The sequence below is a fragment of the Eleutherodactylus coqui genome, chromosome 6, assembly GCF_035609145.1.
Source record: "Eleutherodactylus coqui strain aEleCoq1 chromosome 6, aEleCoq1.hap1, whole genome shotgun sequence".
NCBI lineage: Eukaryota > Metazoa > Chordata > Amphibia > Anura > Eleutherodactylidae > Eleutherodactylus > Eleutherodactylus coqui.
The window spans coordinates 26,672,644-26,695,371 of NC_089842.1; the positions used below are offsets into that span (position 1 = coordinate 26,672,644).

Here is a 22,728-nt window from a genome sequence, read left to right on the forward strand (position 1 = left end):
AAGGGGAAGCCGGAGGCGCCGCGCACGTTCCTAAGCCGGCGCGTGGGAGAGCTGGAGCCCCGCATTGCACCCCCCATGGGCCGCCGCGGGAGGAACCTGGCCCGGGGGGGACCACCCCATGTGGCGTCCCGGGAGTCGCTCTGCAAGAAGGGAGGACAGGCTGGACCACTGCCCTCCGATCTGCCGGTATGCTTCTTCCTTCCGGGCTGGCGTCTCCACCAGCCCCTCTCGGTGACCCTGCCTCCTGGCAGGACAGGAAAACACTGAGGAGGGGAGGACGGGGGGGGGGGGAACTTTAACCTCTCGGTGTGTTCCTGTCCTATCAGGAGGAGGCGATCTCAGGTGGTGCTGTCGTGGAGACTCCCTGGGAAAAAGGTTTTGGCATCAGTGTATTCAAGGACTTGTCTTCTCCCTGTTAACATGAAGACACTGAATGATCAAACAGTTCCTCAGACTAATCCATGTGGACCGCTTTGGATAGTGCAGGAGATTTGGCATGGAGTGAAGTAGAGGGGGGGGGGTGCTCATGGCCAACTGGTGCAGACTAACTGCTGTGTATCTGCAACTGGGAGTAAAAGGTAGTGGTACTTGAAGCATGCCGTGTAATCCAGTCTAGGATCTATGATTGAAACCCCAAGACATTTTGTGACCTTCTCCACATTCAGGCACTTTAGTTCCAACATGTACTTTGGGTGAACCTGTCAACAGGAACCTCTTGCCACATGAGAACTTAGCTAAGATATTTACTAAGTACTGAGTAATGGTCTACAAGTAGAACCCTTAGACCTGCAGATTACCCAGTTATATATTATAACCAATTCCTTATAAATTATAATGCCTTCATTACCACACAAGAGAAATGTTACGCCTTGGTAATCATTTTATTAGTTGTAGCACCAAAACGTATTCAAACCCACCAACCACCAAGCTGACCGGAAGTACCATCTCACCTTAATGACATTAATTTAACATCTAAACTCTGTCCTTTAAACATTTCCAGTCACTTATACATACTGGAATACGATCATCAGACAGTATATGTAGAGGTTTACAGACACAACGTGGCAGGCAGCCGTCAGTTGAAATTGACCTTTTGAACTTTGTAGAACAGGTTTTTCTGTATGATTTGATACATGGATCAAAATACATGTTTGGAGGGCAATTGACATTACAACTTGAGACAGGAACACAGACTTTGGCAGTTTCTGACTGGTAGACATAGCCATCTTTGCAGTCACATGCATGGAATGAAGGGTTTAGACAGGCTTCTGTTGTGCTATTGAGATTGTCGCAATAGTTGTAGCATGAACGCTTGATGCCAAAAACTGTGTTTGGTTCTAGGCAGGGAACTATAGGTTCAAATAGAAAATATGTTATAATACAAAAGATGGCAAAATATATAAGTATATTATACAAATACAGATAGGCCTACTTTATGGAGTTTATTGAGGGCATCCTTACATACACAGGGTGCAATCATTAAATTCCATAATTCTCTACTTATCATAGACAAATGTGGCCCCATGTTAGATTTTCAATGAAGCTTTTAGCAGTCTTCTATACAGAGTTCGAAAGAATGCTAGAAGCAAATCTACATTCAGTTATGGTGGGGCCAAAAGACTCGCTAGTAGGGCTGCACAAATTTATTGGGCATTTCCCCAACATTATATGTTGAAGAATCAAAGATATAAGATTTCAAAGTCCAACACTTGTTATCTGGGAGATAAGCCTTGGCCAGTGCTATTGTGTATGCTTGGGCACCTTAAGAGTTATCATCTAACAAACAGGTTATAAACAGTTTGTATGCTATATGTGGTCAATGCTATGATGGGTAATGGTCATCAATAGCCTCATGAGATGACTACATACATGTTTCTATGTGACATAGGTCACACTTATATGTGTATAGCCATGGGTTATAATCATGTAGTGTAAACAGCCAGTTCTGTAGTGTAGTTTTAATTTTTGCATAACTTACTATGTATAGATTCCGCTGCGGCAGACAGAAAAACTGTAGAAAAATGATATCAGCGTTAAAATAATGTAGAAAGAACTAAATATGGACCTATGAGCTTCATATAAAAGGTGAGCTTACCAAGAACCCCCAGCTGCAGAATGAAAAGACTTCTCCAAAAGGCCATGTTTGGTTTTTATCTGTAAAATCTATACACAATCAATGAAGAGATGAAATACAAATTACCTTTAAAGTAAAAGCTTCATATAACTTGCCTTTTCAAGGAAATTAAATTTCTGCTGTTGCAGACAGATAAACTGTAAAAAAATATATATGATCGGCATTCATTAATATTCAGAAATAAATACCTCTGGGCCTATGAACTTTAATATGTTCATTTATGGGTTTCTTTCCAAAAGTCTGGTTTTGCATCTGATTAACTTTGTAGTTAGAGATCCAAATATGTAGCACCCGAGTCCTCCAAGATACAAATATGTAGCACCCGAGTCCTCCAAGATACAAATATGTAGCACCCGAGTCCTCCAAGCTGACACGTCTCTTTAGGGCTTTTACCCACTAGCGTTTTTTTTTTTTTTTGCTGCAAATTCACTGCGTTTATTTTTTAAAGGTCAATAGGACTTTCTAATGTTAAAATCGCAATGCACGAAAACCCAAGTTTGCATTTTTTGTGCGTTGCGATTTTAACACTAGAAAGTCCCATTGACCTTTAAAAAATAAACGCAGTGAATTTGCAGCAAAAAAAAAAAACACTAGTGGGTAAAAGCCCTTAAAGGGAACCTGCCACTTCCCCATAAACCATCAACTGACTACTTAACAAAAAGCCCAAGCTGCAGAAAATACTTTATAAGGTCATGTTTGGTTTATACTTGTTAAAGCTACAAATAATTAACGCAAGGAATCATTTACAAGTTGCATATAATATAAAACGTAGCAAAGAGGATTTTCTTCTAGACATTCACATAAACAATTAAGATGTAAATTTACAAAATCAAAAAGTATATTGGACTAGAAATTCTGAGTACTATCACCATGGCAATTGAATCCTTTAAACGAGAGGACTAGTCACCGAAAGGACCAATAAATATAAAATCTAATTTATTAATTCATTTAAAATTGGCGTAATCACTTCACTCTCTAATGTGACCGTAGTCACACACTAATTAAAATAGGGCTAAGATATTGTCTACTTAGACAAGTCATTGTCAATAGATTACCTCAGAAGCCTTATTTTAATTAGTGTGTGACTACGGTCACATTGGAGAGTGAAGTGATTACGCCAATTTTAAGGCCTCATGTCCACGGGGAAAATCAGGCCCGCTACGGATTCTCCATGGAGAATCTGTAGCGGGTCCCTCCTGCCCCGCGGACATGAGGAATAAAAATAAGAATTAACTTACCTCTCGCCCACTCCAGATCTTCCCTTCGCCACGGCTTCGTCTTCTCTCCGTCGCGGCCGGATCTTCTTTCTTCGGCCTGGCGGATGCGCAGGGCACGTCGGTTACATGCCCTGCGCATGCGCCGGCCCGAAGAAAAGAGATCTGGCCACGACGGAGAGAAGATCCAGAGCAGGTGAGTAAATTCCGATTTTGGTCTCCCGCAGATCCGGACGGCTTCCATAGGCTTCAATAGAAGCCTGCGGGAGCCGTCACCACGGGAGACCCGCACTAAAATGGAGCATGGTCCGGATTTTTTCATGCCCCATTTAAAAAAAAAAAATTTTATTGACCATCCGTAGGTATTTATCTACCCACGGGTGGTCAATGCATCCCTATGGGATGCGGATCCGCGGGCAGGAGAAGTTAAAATCCGCTGCGGATTTTAATTCTTCTTTTGCCCGTGGACATCAGGCCTAAAGGAATTAATAAAAAGTTAGATTTTATATTTAATGGTCCTTTTGGTGACTAGAAATGCTGAGTTAGTGCAGCTTAACCTCCTATTAGAAAAAGGAAAAAATGAAAAAAAGTTTTGAAATATTTAAGAGTAAAAATGAAGTTAAGGGAAATAAACATTTTTAGCTCTCAGTGATATGGGATAAGAAAGAATCAATTGAGTATACAATTATAGCAGAAAACATAACAAATGACATAAATAAATCCCAAATTATTTCATAGGAATTTGAAATATTTATATTCTTCCATTGTACATGTATGGTTCTATCAAAGAAAACCCATGGTAGAAACATATTATATATAAAATGGGTGGGTTAGAGTGACAAGGTCTTTAGGCAAATGTTTCAATTAAGGCATTTTAAAAAAGTCTCAAAGTTTTTAAGCAATGTGAATGCGGTTGGTGGATGGCGTAAAACATGTAAAAACGTCAGTAGTCATTTAAAGATGTGATTGTGGATAATGCTCTTACCTCTTGTGTTTTCTTGCAGGTTTGTTTTTCGCAATCTCTCGCCTATTTATAGTGAGCAGAAGAGTAAAAGCAGAGGAGGAGGAAGAGGGGGGGGGGGGAAAATAAATGACTATCACAAATTTGTACACTAGTCTTTAGTTTAGCTGCAGGGTGACTGTGGGAAGTCCCTTCAGTTGGAAACTATTAGGCATTTCTCTGTCCACCAGACCACTCAGGCTCACCCTGCATTCTTGCTTTGAAATTTTTATCCATTACAAAGACAAAACTTGCAAATCCAGACTGTACTTGTTCCGCTTGTTTGACTGTTACATTGTTGTCCTGCACTCTGTTCCACTACTGTCTCCTCCATACACTTATGGCTGAGGCATTTATTTGACAGTATTCAGTCCAATAACACTTAGCAATAAAGGTTTTAAAATTTTTCGTAACAGAGTAATTGATATGTTTCTGACATTAATGTACCATATGATGTACTGGAAAACTTAAGTGGTAAATTGAGCAAAATGAAAAAATTAATTCCGCCATCTTTCATCTTGTTTCTACAGCCCAGAAACAAAAAATTATATGATAACTTTATTTTATGGGTCAATACAATTACTACAAAACTAAAAAGGTTTAAAAATATTTCTGCCGCCATCTTCTGTGTGCAATAACTTATTTTTTACGTCCATATAGTTGTGCAAGGGCTCATTTCTTGCAGCACATCAAGTGTTTTGTTTTAGTACAATTTTGGAACACGTGACTTTTTGATCACTTTTTATTGCATTTTTTCTTGGAGACAAAATGACTAAAAAAAAAGCGCATTTCTGGTGTTCTAATTTTTTTTTTTATTTGGACAACATTCACTGTGTGGAGAACATAATGCATTAATTTGCTAGATCAGACTTTTACAGATTTAGTGATACCAAACATGTATTTGTTTTATGATTTTGATTTTCATTCAGTCTAACCAATGACCTGTAAAAACAGTTCATTAATTGCAACTTGGGGGTGAATGATCCGCAATGTTTACACCACATGGAAACATACCCTACATGTTACATAAGCCTACCCTTTTAATGTTCAGTCGGCACACAGTGTGACACAGCGATTGTGAAATAGTTGCGTTGCGCAATCACTTTTGTTATTGTTTTTATTAAGCAAGGTTTATGGCGAGCTGACTGGGTTCATTGTAGGAACCCCCCCCCCCCCCCAAATAAATAAATAAATAGAAATACAATGGCAATTTGATTTCATTATTCCCCAAACTGGAAAAAAAAGGGGTATCATATTTGAATTCAGCACACTAAAGTTACTATGAGCCGCCTATCTGCTTATCTGTTACAAAAAATTGTGTTGCAGTGTAATTGTCCCTCTTTGAATTCATAGTCATTCTTAAATGGACACTAACTTTTGACACAGCTTATGATCAAACAGCTTGTGTATACCACAATTATGCAACAAGCATGCATTACATTTTTGTTCTAACACTAAAAATCAAGCTTGGAGTGCCAGCTACTAGGGGTCTCAGATGATCATACTCAGATTGACTTGCAAATAAGGGAGATGGAAAAATACCTCCACAGTGCAACCTATTGCAAGGCAGCATTCCTTCAAGCCAAAGTTAGACTCTTTATACAAGCCTTGTATCTATAACTGGCAATAAAAAGCAAAGCCAGACTCCATGTACAGACAGCTGTTTCAGGGTATTTGCCCTTCAGTGCACAATAGGAGTCTGGTTTTGCTAGTGAGAGGTCTGGGATGGAGGTCAGAAATACTATCTTCTCCTTAGGGAGAACACCTATATGGTGAGTGAGGAGACTCAAAAGGCAATTCATGGTCCTCTGGGTAATATGCAAATAAGGAAGATGGAATTCCTCCACATTGCCACTTATTGGAAGGCAGCATTCCTTTAAGCCAAAGTTAGACTTTTTATATAAGCCTTGTAACAATGACTGGGAATTAAAAGTTTGACTTGGATACAACCAGTTTCCTTGAACTTCTGAATCAGTTTCCTGACAGTTTGTGCATTCACTGGCTTTCTTCCTAGATGTTTTTGATTAAAAGCTTTGTCCACCTCGCGTGAACGTCTGCTACAAACTATTGGGATCTTAATTCTGTTCTGGATTGTTAACGGCATCTGGTACTTGAAAAGATATTTGATTGGCATTTTCCATTACCACATATCTTTTATTAACACCTTATATTAAATTATCCAGAACTCAAAATGGATTAAAAATTTCTGCACTTTTTAATTTCTGCTGGACTTCTACCCTTAAATCATGTACCCCATGGCTCTTTGCCATTAAAGTTTCCTGAGCTGAATGCAAGATGGCTGCAAGTAATATGGCTGACAGGCATAAGCATAGTGTCAAAACATTTTCCTCCACCCATCTAAATGTTCCATAAAGTTCTCTGCTTTTATCTTTGTTCAGGAAAATATTCTGCGTGACCCTGACTTTGAATCCCCCTGCACTCCTTCCTTCATTTCATGGAAAAACTCAGTGGTCTTCCACCAAGACTTGTTTCAACTATCTACTGCATCAAATTTACTTAATATAAAAAGGTATATTGAGGTACCATAAGATATCAAAGTAAAGAGAAAAAAAAAAAAAAAAAAAAAAAAACTGTTTATATGGACCTTGGAAGACTGCCATGGGAGGGCAAAACTTTAGTATGGCCGATCGTGGCTATTGCCCGCGGGTGTCAGCTGTAATAAACAGCTGATGCCCGCACTGCATGGAGGGAGATCGCAGCGCTTTCTCCCTCCATACACGTCTTGCAACAGCAGGACATAAAAAACACTATTGGGCGTCACTAATGGGTTAAACTTTGAAAAGCTAAGATGGGAATATCCCTTAAAGGATGCACAACATTACAGAAGAAAATAGCCATAAAAAAACAGTTCAATGTCTTGATAAGTGTCTAACACCAAAGTTACTGGTTGATTTAAAGGGGTAGTCCAGAATTAGAAAAACACAACAGCTTTCTGACAAAACATACACATGCACACCACACCTGTCCAGTAGTTGTGCATGATATTGAAGCTCAGCTCCCTTTAAGTGAAAATCGCTACACTACTGTACAATGCTATATACAATACATGTGTTAGGTCTGCTGCCCTCTTGCTGTTTTGGGCATCACTCTGCTCCTTCTGTATAAAAGTACTCTCCTATTTTCTACCAGCACTGAAGGAGTTAACCAGTTTCCTTGTTCTCAGCCCAGCTACAGGGCTAATAGGCATTACTTCCCTATTTAAGCTGGCCTGCTGCATTTTCTCTTTGCCTCAGTACTACTGTGCGTTTCTCTCAGACACCCAGCACATCTAGGTCACTTGTCTCAAGAATGTTTGGTCCATTTGATTCTGTATTTGTCCATTCTGTATGTTCTTGCGTGTGTGCATTTGTCCATTTCCTTCCAGTTTGTATCATTACCATCTGATAACTCAGTCCTGTTCTATGTGCCCTGTTTTCAGTACATTGTCCCTGTGTGCTGTCTGGGATAGTTAGACCCAATGTTCCAACACAGGGCCGTTCTTAACAGGGTGCTTACCCTACCATCAGGCAGGGGTCTTCCCCATCTTCCTGAATAGCTAAGGGCAACATTCCCCATCTGAGTTTACATTGCAACACATCAGGTCTCATTCAAAAGCCAGGCTGGTTGGCACAGTGAGTCCACACTCAGTCTCCAACACCATGGACAGATGTTGTGCTGGTTTTGGACTTACACCAATAATATAATTTGAAATGCTGGTTTCATTGCATAATAGAGGAGGTGTAGGAGGAGAGAAAAAAAAAGCCCACCTCACACATAGTCTATATCCCATAGGGCTCTAATCACCTAGCGTAGTGATAATGTAACACACACTAACTCAGTAAGATCACAATAAACTGAAGAGCAGTACCCAGGAACTTCCCACCTATCCAGCAAATAGTGATCTCATTTCACGCATTAAAATACTCCACCAGTAAAAAGAGCAACATATTTCTGTTATGTAAATTTTGTTTGTGTTTATCAATCGAGGAGACAGAACCCCTAAAATTTGCAAAAAAAAAAAAAAAGTCTCCCCCTGCATGACAGCACTCAATCATGCTGGATACATAACACCATAAGTCAGCTGAAAACTGTAACCTTCTCTTATCGTGAAACTGCATCTGCTTTTTTTGTATGCTCACTGAGTTGTCTGGAAAAAAAACAGCTATACAATGACTGTCCATAGTTAACCCTTTCATTCCTCTTGCTCTCAGAGTAGTGTCCCAATTATTTTTATCCAGGGGTTTGATCTCTAAAAAAAAAAAAAAAAAACCTCCACGTGGTACCAGGTGGAGGTAGTTTATCAGGAACCCTATCAGCCCTGTCCACAGCAAAGAAAGATGACAAAGTAACTTTCCCAATAGTTAATTTTTAGAGATGGCTGAAGTTCTCATACAATTCTTCCACCTTTTCTGGAATCCCCACCAGTTGCAAATGTATTTTTATTTCTCCCTGTTAAATACCATTCTGTTAGCCGCAGCCCATTAGTCAAGCTTGTATACATCTTTTTGAATTCTAATTTAGCTATCCCCCCTAGCTTTGTGTTGTTGGCAATTGTGATCAGTTTCCACTCAATCCCCCCCCCCCTCTAGAACACTTACAAAAAAAGGTTGTAGTACCCCACTTGAGACAGTCTTCAAAATTGGATGTGCAGCCATTTATGGACACTTTGAATACAGTCACTCAGCCAGTTGGGAATCCACCTAAGTTGTCTTGTCAATCCCATATATTTAGTCAATCCCATATATTTAGTCTTTTTTTCAATAAGGATGGTATGAGATACTTTGTCTAAAGCTTTACTAAAGTCAAGATATATTAACCAAAAAAAAGATAGGCACAAATGCAAAAACACTACTGCATTACTATGAGAAGACGCACAAAAAAGGATCCACACAGAGCTAAGATTAATTAAAATAAATAAAACTATAGCAAAACAGAATAATAGTTAAAAAACATGCAGTAGAAGAAAGTATCTGGATAGACAGGAACAGGACGTGAACAACGGAATAGAAATTCATCCATGATATAAATAAGATAATATATACAATAGTGGATCTACTAAATCATATATAATACAATCCAGACAAGGCAAGGCAACAAATTAAGACTGTCAGATCACACAAACTATAAATACAAAGTTATTGCAACAAGCCAATCAATACCTGTATCCTGAGCCCCAACACACATGTCACATGTGCTTTCTCAAGGGGGTATGGTAACAATGACTTATCATGTTTAAATAGACTCCTAAACAACCTAACATGGAGCACCTGATGCATCACATGACTCCAAAGAATACACCATCTAGCATGTCTCCCTGAGAGGGAGTGGTTCAGGAGTGTGCAACCCAAATTGAAAAGTTAGATGTTATCTGACTAACTTGCTTCTTTGTGCACAGTTATAGCACACCAACTAAGTTATCCCTCTCCAAGACAGAAGGCTGGAGTTCGAGTCCCAAGGTATCATAAAAATAAAAGAATCTATAGTCTTCTGGTGGATCAATGTATATATAACAGGCAGTGACATAAATATATAAAAAGTACATATAAAAGATTTTGCAATACATTACAAAGCCACTGAAACAATCATTCTAAAACAAATAGTGAATAAAACAATAAAGTGCAAAAGTGCGAAAAGGAGATACATAAAAATAATTAGTGAATAACAAGTCAAACAAATCTATTGGATGTTTCATTATAGAAAGCAAAAACCATTGGGTGATATTTTCATGTGCATCAAGGAGAGAGACAAAGGGAAATATATATATGAGACAAAGAGATAAAATTAGTTGTTTGGACCAACACAACCTACACACACAGTTTAAACAATAAAAAGCAGAAATTAAAAGAGACTGTTGTACATATATTAAAGATATCATAAAAAACCAGACAAGAATGGTGATGAAGAGGCTCTACAAAACTATACTATTGTATATATTGTTATCCTATTTATATCATGGCTGAATTTTTATTCCATTGTTCGAGCCCTGTTCCTGTATATCCAGATACTCTTTTTCTTCTACTACATGTCTTAAACTATTATTCTGTTTTGCAATAAAGTTTATTTATTTTAATTATTCTAAGCTCTATGTGTGGATCCCTTTTTGTGTTCTTAAAGGGGTTGTCCCGAGGCAAAACCGCAAAATTTTATATTAGCCCATTCCCCCTGTCACCCCCGTCATAAAGCAGCCCTTTTGAGCGGTTATAAACCGCATCCTACTTACAGTTTAGCAGAAATAATAACTTTTAAACTTCTCCATCTAAGATGGCTCCTGCGGTGCGTTCCACGGTGCACCGCTCGCTCTTCCTGGATGCCTCATGCGCGCTCCCGAGACGCCGGTCACGTGAGCAGGTGACTGACGTCATCGGTGGAGGCATGCACTTGCAAATGAATGAAACGCCGATCCAGCCGCCACATTGGCTGGTCGGCAGAAAGCGTCACAGCGGGAGGTGGAGTCTACCGGAGAAAACAGCAAACAGCTGTTTCTCCCATCTCTTGGCAACACAGAAGCGCAGGTAAGCACACCTTTCCGCGGTACTCTTTCATGCTTTTATTAGCACAGGATCATTGCCTTATGCAGTGAGTCTGTGCATGAAAAATGTATTGTGCATGCCCTGTATTGTAATGTGTCTGACATTTTTATAGTGCCTGCCATGTGCTGCGGTTTCTTTTTTTCCTGCTGTGTGCTGCTATCGTGACTGCAGTGTTTATTGTGCATGCCGCCTGCTTCCATTCGCCTGCCATGTGCTTTTTTTTTTTTTGTGCCTATCGTGTGCTTTCATGTGCCTGCCGTTTTTTTTTTCTTTTTTTTTGTGTCCGCTTTTTTTTTTTTCCCTTTATTTTTGTGCCTGCCGTGTGCTTTCATGTGCCTGCAGTGTATTTTATTTTATTTTTTTGAGCCTGCCGTGTGCTTTCATGTGCCTGCCGTGTGCCTGCCAGGGGTTTTTTTTTTTTGGTGCCTGCCGTGTGCTTCCATGTGCCTGGCGTGTTCTCCTTTTTTTTGTGCCTGCCGTGTGCTTCCATGTGCCTGCCGTGTGCCTTCCATGTGTTTTTTTTTCTTTTTTGCCTGCCGTGTGCTTCCCTTTTTTTTTTTTTTTTTTTGTGCCTGCTGTGTGCTTCCATGTGCCTGCCGTGTGCTTCCATGTTTTTTTTTTTTTTTTTTTTGTGCCTTCCGTGTGCTGTTTTTTTTTTTGGTGCCTGCCGTGTGCTTCCATGTGCCTTCCATGTGCCTGTCATGTGCTTTTTTTTTTTTTGGTGCCTGCCGTGTGCTTCCATGTGCCTGCCGTGTTCTCCTTTTTTTGTGCCTGCCGTATGCTTCCATGTGCCTGCCTTTTTTTTGTTTGTGCCTGCCGTGTGCTTCCATTTGCCTGCCGTGTGCTTCCATGTGCCTGCCGTGTGCTTCCGTTTGCTGCTTTTTTTTTGTGCCTGCCGTATGCTTCCATGTGCCTGCCTTTTTTTTTTTTTTTTGTGCCTGCCGTGTGCTTCCATGTGCTGCAATGTGCATGTGACTGCAAACTGCTTTGAATCAGCATACATTCCGCACAATTCATTCATACAATCATCATGCAATCTTCAGAAAATTTGCATGGAATAGACATAGCATCTGCATGCAATCTACACACAAACACTGCCTTCTATGGACACTATTTACCTGCAATCTACATACAATATGCATGCTATCTGCCTACAGACTGCGGATAATGCTAGCTATCAACAATCTGTCCACAATCGCCCAGTAATCAATCTAAAATTTGCCTAAATTATGCCTGCCATGGACCTTTAAATGATTGTTATTAGAAAATGCTGCTGCTTCCATAACTGTTATTGAAGTGCCACTAACTTGGTGTTTTTTTTGTTTTTTTTTAGTTTTTTTGTAGTCCAATTCAAGCTCAAACATGTACCAGGAAGATCTTGAATTTGAGGAGCTTGATTATTCATCCGATTCTTTTGGAGAGGTAAGTTTTTGCTGAAAATGGAAAGGTTGCAGCAAACCAATGGCAATAAACATAATAATTTTTTTTTTTTTTTTTAACAGGACTTCCTATCCGATAGCGAGGAAAATGATGATGATTTCCCCCAAACGCGGCATTATTCGGAGGTATGTGTTGAAATATGTATAAAAATGTTTTTGTTTATTGTTTGAAACCGCAACTATGCATCAGTCCTGTACAATTTATTATTTCAATACATTATTTCGTGTGTGTATATCCATACATACATGTGTGTGTGTATATACATACAAACACGTGTGTGTGTATATACACACATACATGCGCGTGTGTATGTATATACACACGTAGGAACGAGTGTATGTGTATATACAGTCACACGTAGGAATGAGTGTATGTGTATATACAGTCACACGTAGGAACGAGTGTATGTGTATATACAGTCACACGTAGGAACGAGTGTATGTGTATATACAGTCACTTACTTACGTGTGTACACACACATTATATATATATATATATATATATATATATACACACACACACAGACACACACGTGTACGTGTTTAGGCATACACTGGTATGCACGCGTGTACGTGTTAATGCATACACACCCGTACGTCAGTATATACATACAAACACGTACGTACATCTGTGTATATACATACAAACTCGTACGTACGTCTGTGTATGTATGCACATATACATACAGGAATCTGTGCCCTGCCTAATAAGGATGGTGTTTCAGCAACACCATACAATTAAAAATGTACCCCTTCCTTTTTTCCTAAAACATTAAATACAGTATTCTTCATATTAATCCCTTCTTAGGTTCAACAACAACTGGCAGACTCGCTATATGCTCAGGCGGACATAAGCAGTCTCCAGTGTTTTCAAAATGATCCGCAGGGTGCACCAGAAGTGGGTGCTTCGGGATCCACTGAAGATCCACATGGCAGGCTTGCCAACAAAGAGTGGTGTCACTGTGGGCAGTGCATTTGCATGCCCACATTGGCGGAGTGTGTGTGTTGTCGAGAACACGAAGTAGTCCTCCAGATGTTACCTGAAGCTTGCGTCTGTGTTACACAACATCCGTTATTTGCTCAGTATGCGCTTGTGCGCGAAAACATAGAACACGCGATAAGACTATCTGCACTGGTCACCAGGAGACAGTACGACACAACAAACAATAGGTATTTATTACAATTTTATTGTAAAACACACAAGACAATGCAAGTATAATTTTTAACAAAGGATAAAGTTTATTTGAAAAGGAAAAAAGGTTAGTGAAAAAGGCAACATGGAAAAACATAAGATATCATCAATGCGTCATTGTTTTTGTTTTCATGTGGACTATTAAAATTTTTTTAATAAGTTTAGAAATATTAATATATTTCCTTTTTTATTTTTTCTTAGGGTTATGCGTGTGGGCACATATCGCTCTTATACAGCGTGGATACATGGATTCTTGGGGGAAAACAATAGAATCCCCATACCATCGTGTGTAATTAAATCAATCCGGACAGCTTACCCTGATCCGCAAGGAAAATACACTGGTTTCCAGTTCTACATGGACCTCATGGAAAGCAATTTGGACTTTCAGTTGAACTTGTAGGATGTTTTAATTTGTGCAATTTTGTTTTCAGGCTTTACAGATTTTAAAATGTTAATACATTTTTTGTGAAATATAGTGTGTGTTTTTTTTATTTGGAACGTCTCGACTATAATCACTAATCGTTCTATCATTATGTATATACATGACTACATATGCGTATGTTAGTGTGTATAATATATACACACACAAACTGTGGGTTGTGTGTGTATGTATTTTGACACACATATATATCTGTATGACTGTGTATCTGTCTGCCTCTCTCTATCTATCTGTCTGCCTCTCTCTATCTATCTGTCTGCCTCTCTCTATCTGTCTGTCTGCCTCTCTCTATCTGTCTGTCTGCCTCTCTCTATCTGTCTGTCTGCCTCTATCTGTTTTTCTGCCTGCCTGCCTGTGTATTCCTTTGCAGGTCTCTATAAGGGAGGAGGGAGCTGTCCAGTGCTGAACCTTTCTCCTACACAGCGAGGCTTCAAGGCTTCGTTATAGCAGGGAGCTGTCCAGTGCTGAAGTCAGCAGAAAGTACTGTAATAGCTGCAATGCACTCCCAACATCGATGGTGTGATGGAACAAATAGTTTTATTCACCAAAATATATGTGTGGGTATATATGCGTGTACACACATATATATAGTATACGCGTGTATGTCTATGTATGCATGTATGTAACATACCCACAGGTGTGTGTGTATGTGTGTAATACATAAATATATGCATACGTCAGTGTGGGTGTGTATGAGAGATATTATATATATAAATATATATATCTCCCAGACAGACGTATGCATGTACATGTGTACGCTTGTACACTTGGACAAGTGGACACGTGGACACGTGGACAAGGTGCACGTGTGTATGTATTCGCAAACACATGCACCTACTTTGTAAGTCATGTTAGTACAATAACTTACATCAAAAAAAAATTTGCAATGAGGTATTGGTTAATAAAATGACCAAATTAAGAATTTTTGTGCAAAAACATTTTATAAATATTATTGCTATTCTTTTAAATACGAGTGTCATTAATTTGGTAATTTTACCGTAAGCCCGCAATCCACGACAAGGATCCTCATTCTCTTGCGAGACCTATCTAAAAAAAATTAAAAATTCCCTAACTAAAAATTCTACCGTAAAGGACCGAATTTTTTACAAAATTTAAAAAATTAATAAAAAATTTAAAATTAGTTAGAAACACCCGTGGAAAATGCATAGGATTTATGGGATAAGACCGGCAACATTTCACATTGTACCAGTTATACATTCTATACAAAAAAGGCATTTTATGCAGATGATTGCAAAGAGTAAAAAGGGATGTTAATGCGATTAACAAAAGGGACTAGAGGGCATAGGAAATAAATAAGGATAAGTGACCAAAATGTTAAATAAATATCACTATACACAAATGGAAATAAGATTGCAACGCACATGTGAACTATACAAAAGACAACGTAAGTAATAGAGAGACACAGATAAAAGAGACAGACGAACCGTTGAAAATTGTAGTTCACTTATTTACAATAGACAGACACATGAAACAATAGTTGCACATGATACAAAAATATTACTAAATTTTTCGTTAAAGTTTGTTGGGTTTTTTTTTTTTATACCCACCAAAATTTTTTCTTGATTACCTTGGAAATCGACTTTGAAATTTGCGAACCAATTCCTCTTCACTGGGTTTCACAACAGGTGCAATATTATGAGGGAATTCTGAGGATTTTGAATGCCAGGAGATGGACATCTCACCTTTGGCGAACATCACAATCTCACGAATTATGTCAAATACAAATGCAATGGACTTAGGCTCATAAAGAGCTTTCAAAATCCACTGCTCCCGTGCTTTAGAGTACTCCACTCGGTAACACTTCCGGTCCTCTATCCCGTCTTCTGATTGCATTCTTCTGAGCTTTTGAATCCTACCTACGTTGTAATTGTGGTCTAGAACAGCAAGTTGCATTCTAGCCACCATTCCGTCATAAAAAAAATGAATTCGTTTGGGCCTGTATTTCAATACACTGGCGTGAAAAATCTCCAAATCGCCAGTGTGACAAAAATTGGAAAGATGGCGGATGTCTTTCAGTAAACTTGTTTTCAGAACCACGGTTTTGACTTTGGTATGTGCTGTACTGTTAGGGGCTAACCAAGCGGTTGTTGGTTCAAGAAGGGTGTGACTGCAGCGGTGATATTGGGCATTGTTCTCCCACTCGTGAACATTGATTATGTGATTTGTTGCCGATTTCCATTTTTCTACCAGTAATTCGGGATTTTTTTTGACTGGTATGCGAACACCACCACAGATGATTTTTGAGGCTCGATATCCACGGGGAAATGGTTGCGCAGTGTGTCCTTTTGGAAGCCACAAGCAACTGCTTGCCGACAGCTTTGGCCACATGCCAGACATCAAATTCGTGCATAATTTCTGGGAATTCCTGGCGCATTATCTTACGTATGGAGACATGCCGATCAGTTGCGACTATTTCAACGTTTAATCCATCGGCGATCAATTCAAGTAGTGTTTTCCGGAATGCAGTGGTTTCGAGCGAAACTGACGAAGCAGGTGGAACAAGTTGTTCCACCGTGAAGCCCACAATTTTTTTGCTGTTCAACTCCAAAAAAGTATAAACGGTGTACTTTGCAGAAAAACCCGGGCTATCGGATTGCCCATCGCCAGCTAAATACAAGGGTGTTGATTTCATTTCTGCTATTAGATTTGCCCTCTGCTGCATCCAATGATTATCTATCACTGGGAATAATAAGTGATGTTGGTGGCGGTAGAAAGTGGTTTTTGAGATTCCTTGAAGTTTCAGAATCTGTAGCATATTACTAACTTTTGCAAAATTAGATCCGCTGAGAAGGACACTGGAAGCAAGTAAAATGTTCCCCCCCGGGCAATTGTGGATGAGTGGTTGGCTTCGCCACAAGTTGCAGGTGTGGCCTCTTTCACAGAAAGATTTCACAATTACCATTGATCCCTTTGGGGAAATCTTGACGTGAGTTAGTTTAAGAAAGCATTGATTTCGGTAAGGGCAAGGGATCATTGAAAATAAACCCATCAAGGAGCTTTTGAAAACTATGTACTTTTCTTCAGCGGATGGGTCCATCTCTGTTGGAGCTAAGGTTACAAATTCTGGTAAGGGGTAGCTCAAGGGGTTTTTGGAATCAGAAGGAATGGCAAAATCCTCACTACCGGAACTTTCCGATGCTTGCGATGCTCTGAATGTCGAGTCGTTTTGATCATCAGAAAAAACACTTGAAAGGCTTTCCTCAAAAGTAGAAGCAATATTGCAACTTGAGGGTTGCATATTGATTCTATCGACCTCATTGGCTGTTTTGGATATTGGGCTCTCTTCTGGTATCTCTTGGAAGGCAGTATTACCCATATTGGTTTTTAATGGTGTAGAAGAGCACGGAGTGCCCTGTGGGATTTTAAATGAAATTGGATTCCGGTGTGGACTGGCTTCTACTTCATTGCATTGGATGCCAATGCTTCTTGACTGGAGTTGTGTCCTGTGTTGCGATTTATTTGCCGCTGCTTGACAGGCCTTGCATTTACCCCTCCCTGCATTGCTTGCTTCGTTGTCGGTTTCTCTTTGCTCAAACTGTCTTTTGAAATTGACGATTACCTTTGCATCTACTGTACAACCTTCACTGATTACTGTCATAGGAATTTCTAGCTGTGTTTCATCACCTTGTAGATACACGTCGACTATCATTTCTTGAACCGCGCTAGGTGCAACCAGGGTAGATTCTTTGCGCGAAGTGTCTTCGCGCGAAGTTTCTTCCCTCGAAGTTTCTTCCCTCAAAGTTTCTTCCCTCAAAGTTTCTGTGGCTGAAATTTCTGGCTGCTGCGTCTCCCCAATTCTTCTGCGTTTTCTTGAACGTTCACCTTTCTTCGCGAACCGGGTCTCAATTTCCAATGCTGTTGGGAATATACTTGGCACAGCATTGGGCTTCAATTTTTTACGGTCGCTGACTGTTATGTAGCAATCCTCCAAGAAATGTTTGCTGCACAAACGATAACTGTAAGAATCTTTTTTTGGGGAAATCTTAGTAAGCCACTCTTCAACGTCAACAAAGATGTGAGGAGCCTGCTGTAGCCAAAGTCTTGTTTTTTTGATATTCGTTGGAAAGACATGAAGACAAGCACTTTCGCCTCCCTTCTTCCAGTATGTGGTGCAAGTTGGAACCACGCAGCTAGGCATTGTGATTTTGTGTGTTAAAGTGACTGTGATCTGCTGTGTGTGGGAAAGAAAATGTGGTGCAAATACTCACCCTCCTGCAGTGACTTCGGAAGAATATCACGAGTCCAAACCCTGGAATCTCCAATGGCCACCGATGCGCTCCGACGTATACGCTCTGCATTTTAAAGACAAGAAGGCGTAGATCAACAGAGATGCTAAGCTACAACAACCAAACCACCCACCCACAGATACAGACCAACAGACACATCCATCCATCTGCACATACACATACATGCATGCATCCATCCCTATACACATACACACAACCACACACACATCCGCCCATGTGGCCCCATCCATGCATCCACACAGACTTATGCACGTGATAGGTTATTAAAAATATTGATTGACCCCTAACATAAGAAAGATAAGGAAACAGTGTAATAAATGTGACATTAGTTATTTGGTTATATAATGTTATGTATTATGGAAATTAAAAATATGTAAAACATACCGGAAGTTGCTAGTAGAATTTGCATATAGAATCATATGTAAAAAGGTATATTCAAGCTTTTATTTGAATATTGATTTTAGAATACTAAATGTATGATTAATTAGATTTTATTCAGCTATCTTACTGAATCCCAACTTATCAACAATGTACTGACTCCTAAGTAGGTGGTTAAAACTAGTTCTATGTGTTTAACCAGAAACAATGCCCTCTCTTTTGATGTGCAAATTGTTGATGGACCTTGAAGATTACTTTCTGGTTTGGGAAGAAATGTACTCAGACAGTATGGAGCTGTCTGTATGTAACTGTTGTATGTACACTTCAAACAGTTTTGCTGATACCTTTTGTTTAGAAGGCTTTTGATTTACAGCCATATTGTAATCTGTTGGAATGAGGGTTTGGTCAGCAAAAGTAGATTGAAACTTAGTATGAGGTAACATTTGGAAACGCCGTCTTTTCATCTAGCATAAATACTAAGCAATGTTCAACAATAAACTAGAACTCATGCTGATTTACTAGACAGTCTGTGTGTAGTGGATTATTATGGTTCTCTATGATTACTCAATATATTTCCTCTTAATTTGGACTCAGGCAACATTCGCATTTTGGTCTTCGTTGATAGACCCCCTACACACGCATCATCACGTACAAACACATCCGCCCATGCGGCCTCATCCCAACGCCCATGCTGCCCCATCCATGCATCCACACAGACTTATGCACGCATCATCACGTACAAACACATCCGCCCATGCGGCCTCATCCCAACGCCCATGCTGCCCCATCTATGCATCCACACAGACTTATGCACGCATCATCACGTACAAACACATCCGCCCTTGCGGCCTCATCCCAACCCCCCCTGCGGCCCCATCCATGCATCCACACAGACTTATGCACGCATCATCATGTACAAACACATCCGCCCATGCAGCGTACACACATCCGCCCATGTGGCCCCATCCATGCATCCACACAGACTTATGCATGCATCATCACGTACAAACACATCCGCCCTTGCGGCCTCATCCCAACACCCATGCGGCCTGCACATATCCATGCATGCATTCATTCATTCATTCATGCAGCCTTATCCATCCATGCATCCGCACGCACTTATGCACACATATCCAGCCATGCATTCATTCATGCACCCCAGACACCTCACCCCCCCCAGCGCCCACAGCACCCCAGACACCTCACCCCCCCCCCAGCGCCCACAGCACCACAGACACCTCACCCCCCCAGTGCCCACAGCACCACAGACACCTCACCCCCCCAGCGCCCACAGCACCACAGACACCTCACCCCCCCCCCCCCCAGCGCCCACAGCACCACAGACACCTCACCCCCCCAGCGCCCACAGCACCACAGACACCTCACCCCCCCCCCCCAGCGCCCACAGCACCACAGACACCTCACCCCCCCCAGCGCCCACAGCACCACAGACACCTCACCCCCCCCCAGCGCCCACAGCACCACAGACACCTCACCCCCCAGCGCCCACAGCACCACAGACACCTCACCCCCCCCCCAGCACCCACAGCACCACAGACACCTCACCCCCCCCCAGCGCCCAAAGCACCACAGACACCTCACCCCCCCCAGCGCCCACAGCACCACAGACACCTCACCCCCCCCCCCAACGCTCACAGCACCACAGACACCTCACTTACCCAGGCGGCTGTACGGCTTGGATTCTGTTCGTCCCGGCTGGCGCCTGCTGGTCCCGTGTGGCTCCCGGCTGCTGGTCCCGTGTGGCTCCCGGCTGCTGATCGATCGTCCCGGCTGGCTGCTGGTCGGTTGTCCCGGCTGGCTGCTCCTGGATGGTCCCGTCTGGCTGCTGCTGATTCGGGGTGAAAGGCTAGACTGCTCCTTCACCCGTGTTTAAAGGGACGCCGGGAGCTGAATAGCCGCCCCTGCGCGCTCCCGTGCAGTGATAGCTCGTCTGCGCATGCGCAGACTAGCTGTATCGCGCGGGCACGCTGGAGAGGCTCGTTCACAGAGGGAAGAGAAGAGACTGCGCAAGCGCGTCTAAAACGGACTGGTGAGGCAGAAATTAGACGGCACCATGGCGACGGGGACACAGAGACAGCGCGAGGACGGAGGTAAGTAATTGAATAACTTCTGTATGGCTCATATTTAATGCACAATGTATATTACAAAGTGCATTAATATGGCCATACAGAAGTGTATAACCCCACTTGCTTTCGCGGGACAACCCCTTTAAGATTGAAGAAATTGTCACAAATGTTCAATCTGACGAAAACCATGGAACTTTCTAATACGGACATTAAATTTCATATGCGCATTCTAGAAAAACAGAAAAGTAATGAATTAAAGGCATGGTGGGAGAGAAAATCCCTAGTGAAATATCTGGAATTAAATATGATCCCAAAGGGGGGTTTAACCTTGAAAAAAATCCAACCATGATGTATAATGATGAATTTATTAACAAATAGAACAACATTCTGTCTGCTTGTTTTTTGATTCTAATCCGCCTTAGTGGAATATGAACAAAATAAACTGGACACTTTGAAAAAAGAAATTAAATCTTCTGAAACAACATTCCAAAACATAATTGATGAAAAAGAATATCAGAATATTGAACAAAAAATTAATACCAACATGCAGAAATTAGAGGAGACTTTACAAACCAAACAATCCAAATTTGAACGTTGAAGAAAGATTATATGGATAATAAAGTTTACACGTGGAAAAATAGGTTTTTCGTAGCGCCCCAAATCAATTTTAAAGAAAAAAAAAATTCAAATCAACGAAGCTCTACAGTTACTTTTTCCTCTTCTGATCAGGAAGAATCAGACCAACAATATGATCCTCCAGCTGGGAACGTTCTTACTCAGATGAGTCAGAGATTGGAACACAAAGTAAAGGGCAATTTTAAAAAAACGACGCAAGCAGAAAAGAAACAAAAAAAAGATATCCAACCAGGAGAGGAAAATAGAAACCAATAACATCATATGCCTAACACCCCGTAGATTTTTACCACAGTCAAATAAATGTACTAAACAAGGGACTAAATTTTGTTCCAGACGCTTCATTCAATCTATTCGAAACTATCTTGGATCCTAATAGATTTGTACGCAACTTATTGGTGGAGACATTTTTCTTGAACAATGAGAATCAAAGTTCTCAAACAATCTGCAAACCAATAAAGGCCGAGGTAGAAGTCAATGAATACATAGGTCTTAATTAGAGTTGAGGGAACATACTCTGCTGAGCTTGATGCTCGTTCGAGTATTAGCGTACTCAATAATGCTCGTTACTCAAATGAGCATCAAATCGTGTTGAACCCCTCCAGTTTTGGGTTCCTCCCCACCTGGGCGCAGCACGCGTCAGTGGAAAATTTTTTGTAGAGAGAGAGGGAGGGGGAGGGGGAGAGAGGGGGAGAGGGAGAGGGAGAGGCGTCCCACATACAAAAATGTTCGAGTCTCCCATTGTAGTCAATGGGGTTCGTTACTCAAGTAGAGCTCTTGAATTTTACGAAAAGCTCGACTCGAATAACGCGGACCCGAGCATTTGGGTGCTCGCTCATCTCTAGTCTTAATCCAACAGATATAGCCCTTCTTTTGGACTTACAACACAGAGATAATGAACAGAATGTGTCCATTCTAACTCATAGTCTGCAAACAAGAATTCCAAATCCACTTTTCTGCCCTACTCAAATCAGAACACAATCGGTAGAGGATTTTCAAATAGTTATGGAGAAAGAACTACGTTTATTGCATGCAAGAACGCAAGGTGAAGAATACAAACAAATGAATCTGAGAAATCTTACTACAAGGGAAAGAATTACATTTTCAAAATGATCAAGGGACCCTAATATCACTATATGCCAAGCAGACAAGGGGGAAATATTACCATCATGGCTTTATATATGAGTTGCACAAATAACATATTAGATGATGTATCAACATATAGCAAGTCAGATTGTAATCCAACTAAAGCTTTTTCAATGAAATTACTCGTGTGTTATCGCTTGAATAGAGGCTACTTGTTGCTTCCATTCTGGCAGTCTCCTGTTCTATGCTTATGCTCATTATAACTGATGTACTCCCTGGACATTGAGTGTTTGTTAGACAGGTAGGGTTGGTATCCAGCCCAAATTTA

The 22,728-nt window shown here is 40.8% G+C and overlaps 1 long non-coding RNA gene across 1 annotated transcript; it reads right to left on the bottom strand.

The window, feature by feature from the left end:
- Positions 1–2,187: 2,187 nt before the first annotated feature.
- Positions 2,188–9,557, bottom strand: LOC136631980 (uncharacterized). The gene is made up of 3 exons (XR_010793121.1): positions 9,508–9,557; positions 4,334–4,375; positions 2,188–2,271 (listed from the first exon to the last, which is right to left on the bottom strand). It is a non-coding gene; the product is annotated as an uncharacterized lncRNA (long non-coding RNA).
- Between the last annotated feature and the right edge of the window lie 13,171 nt (positions 9,558–22,728).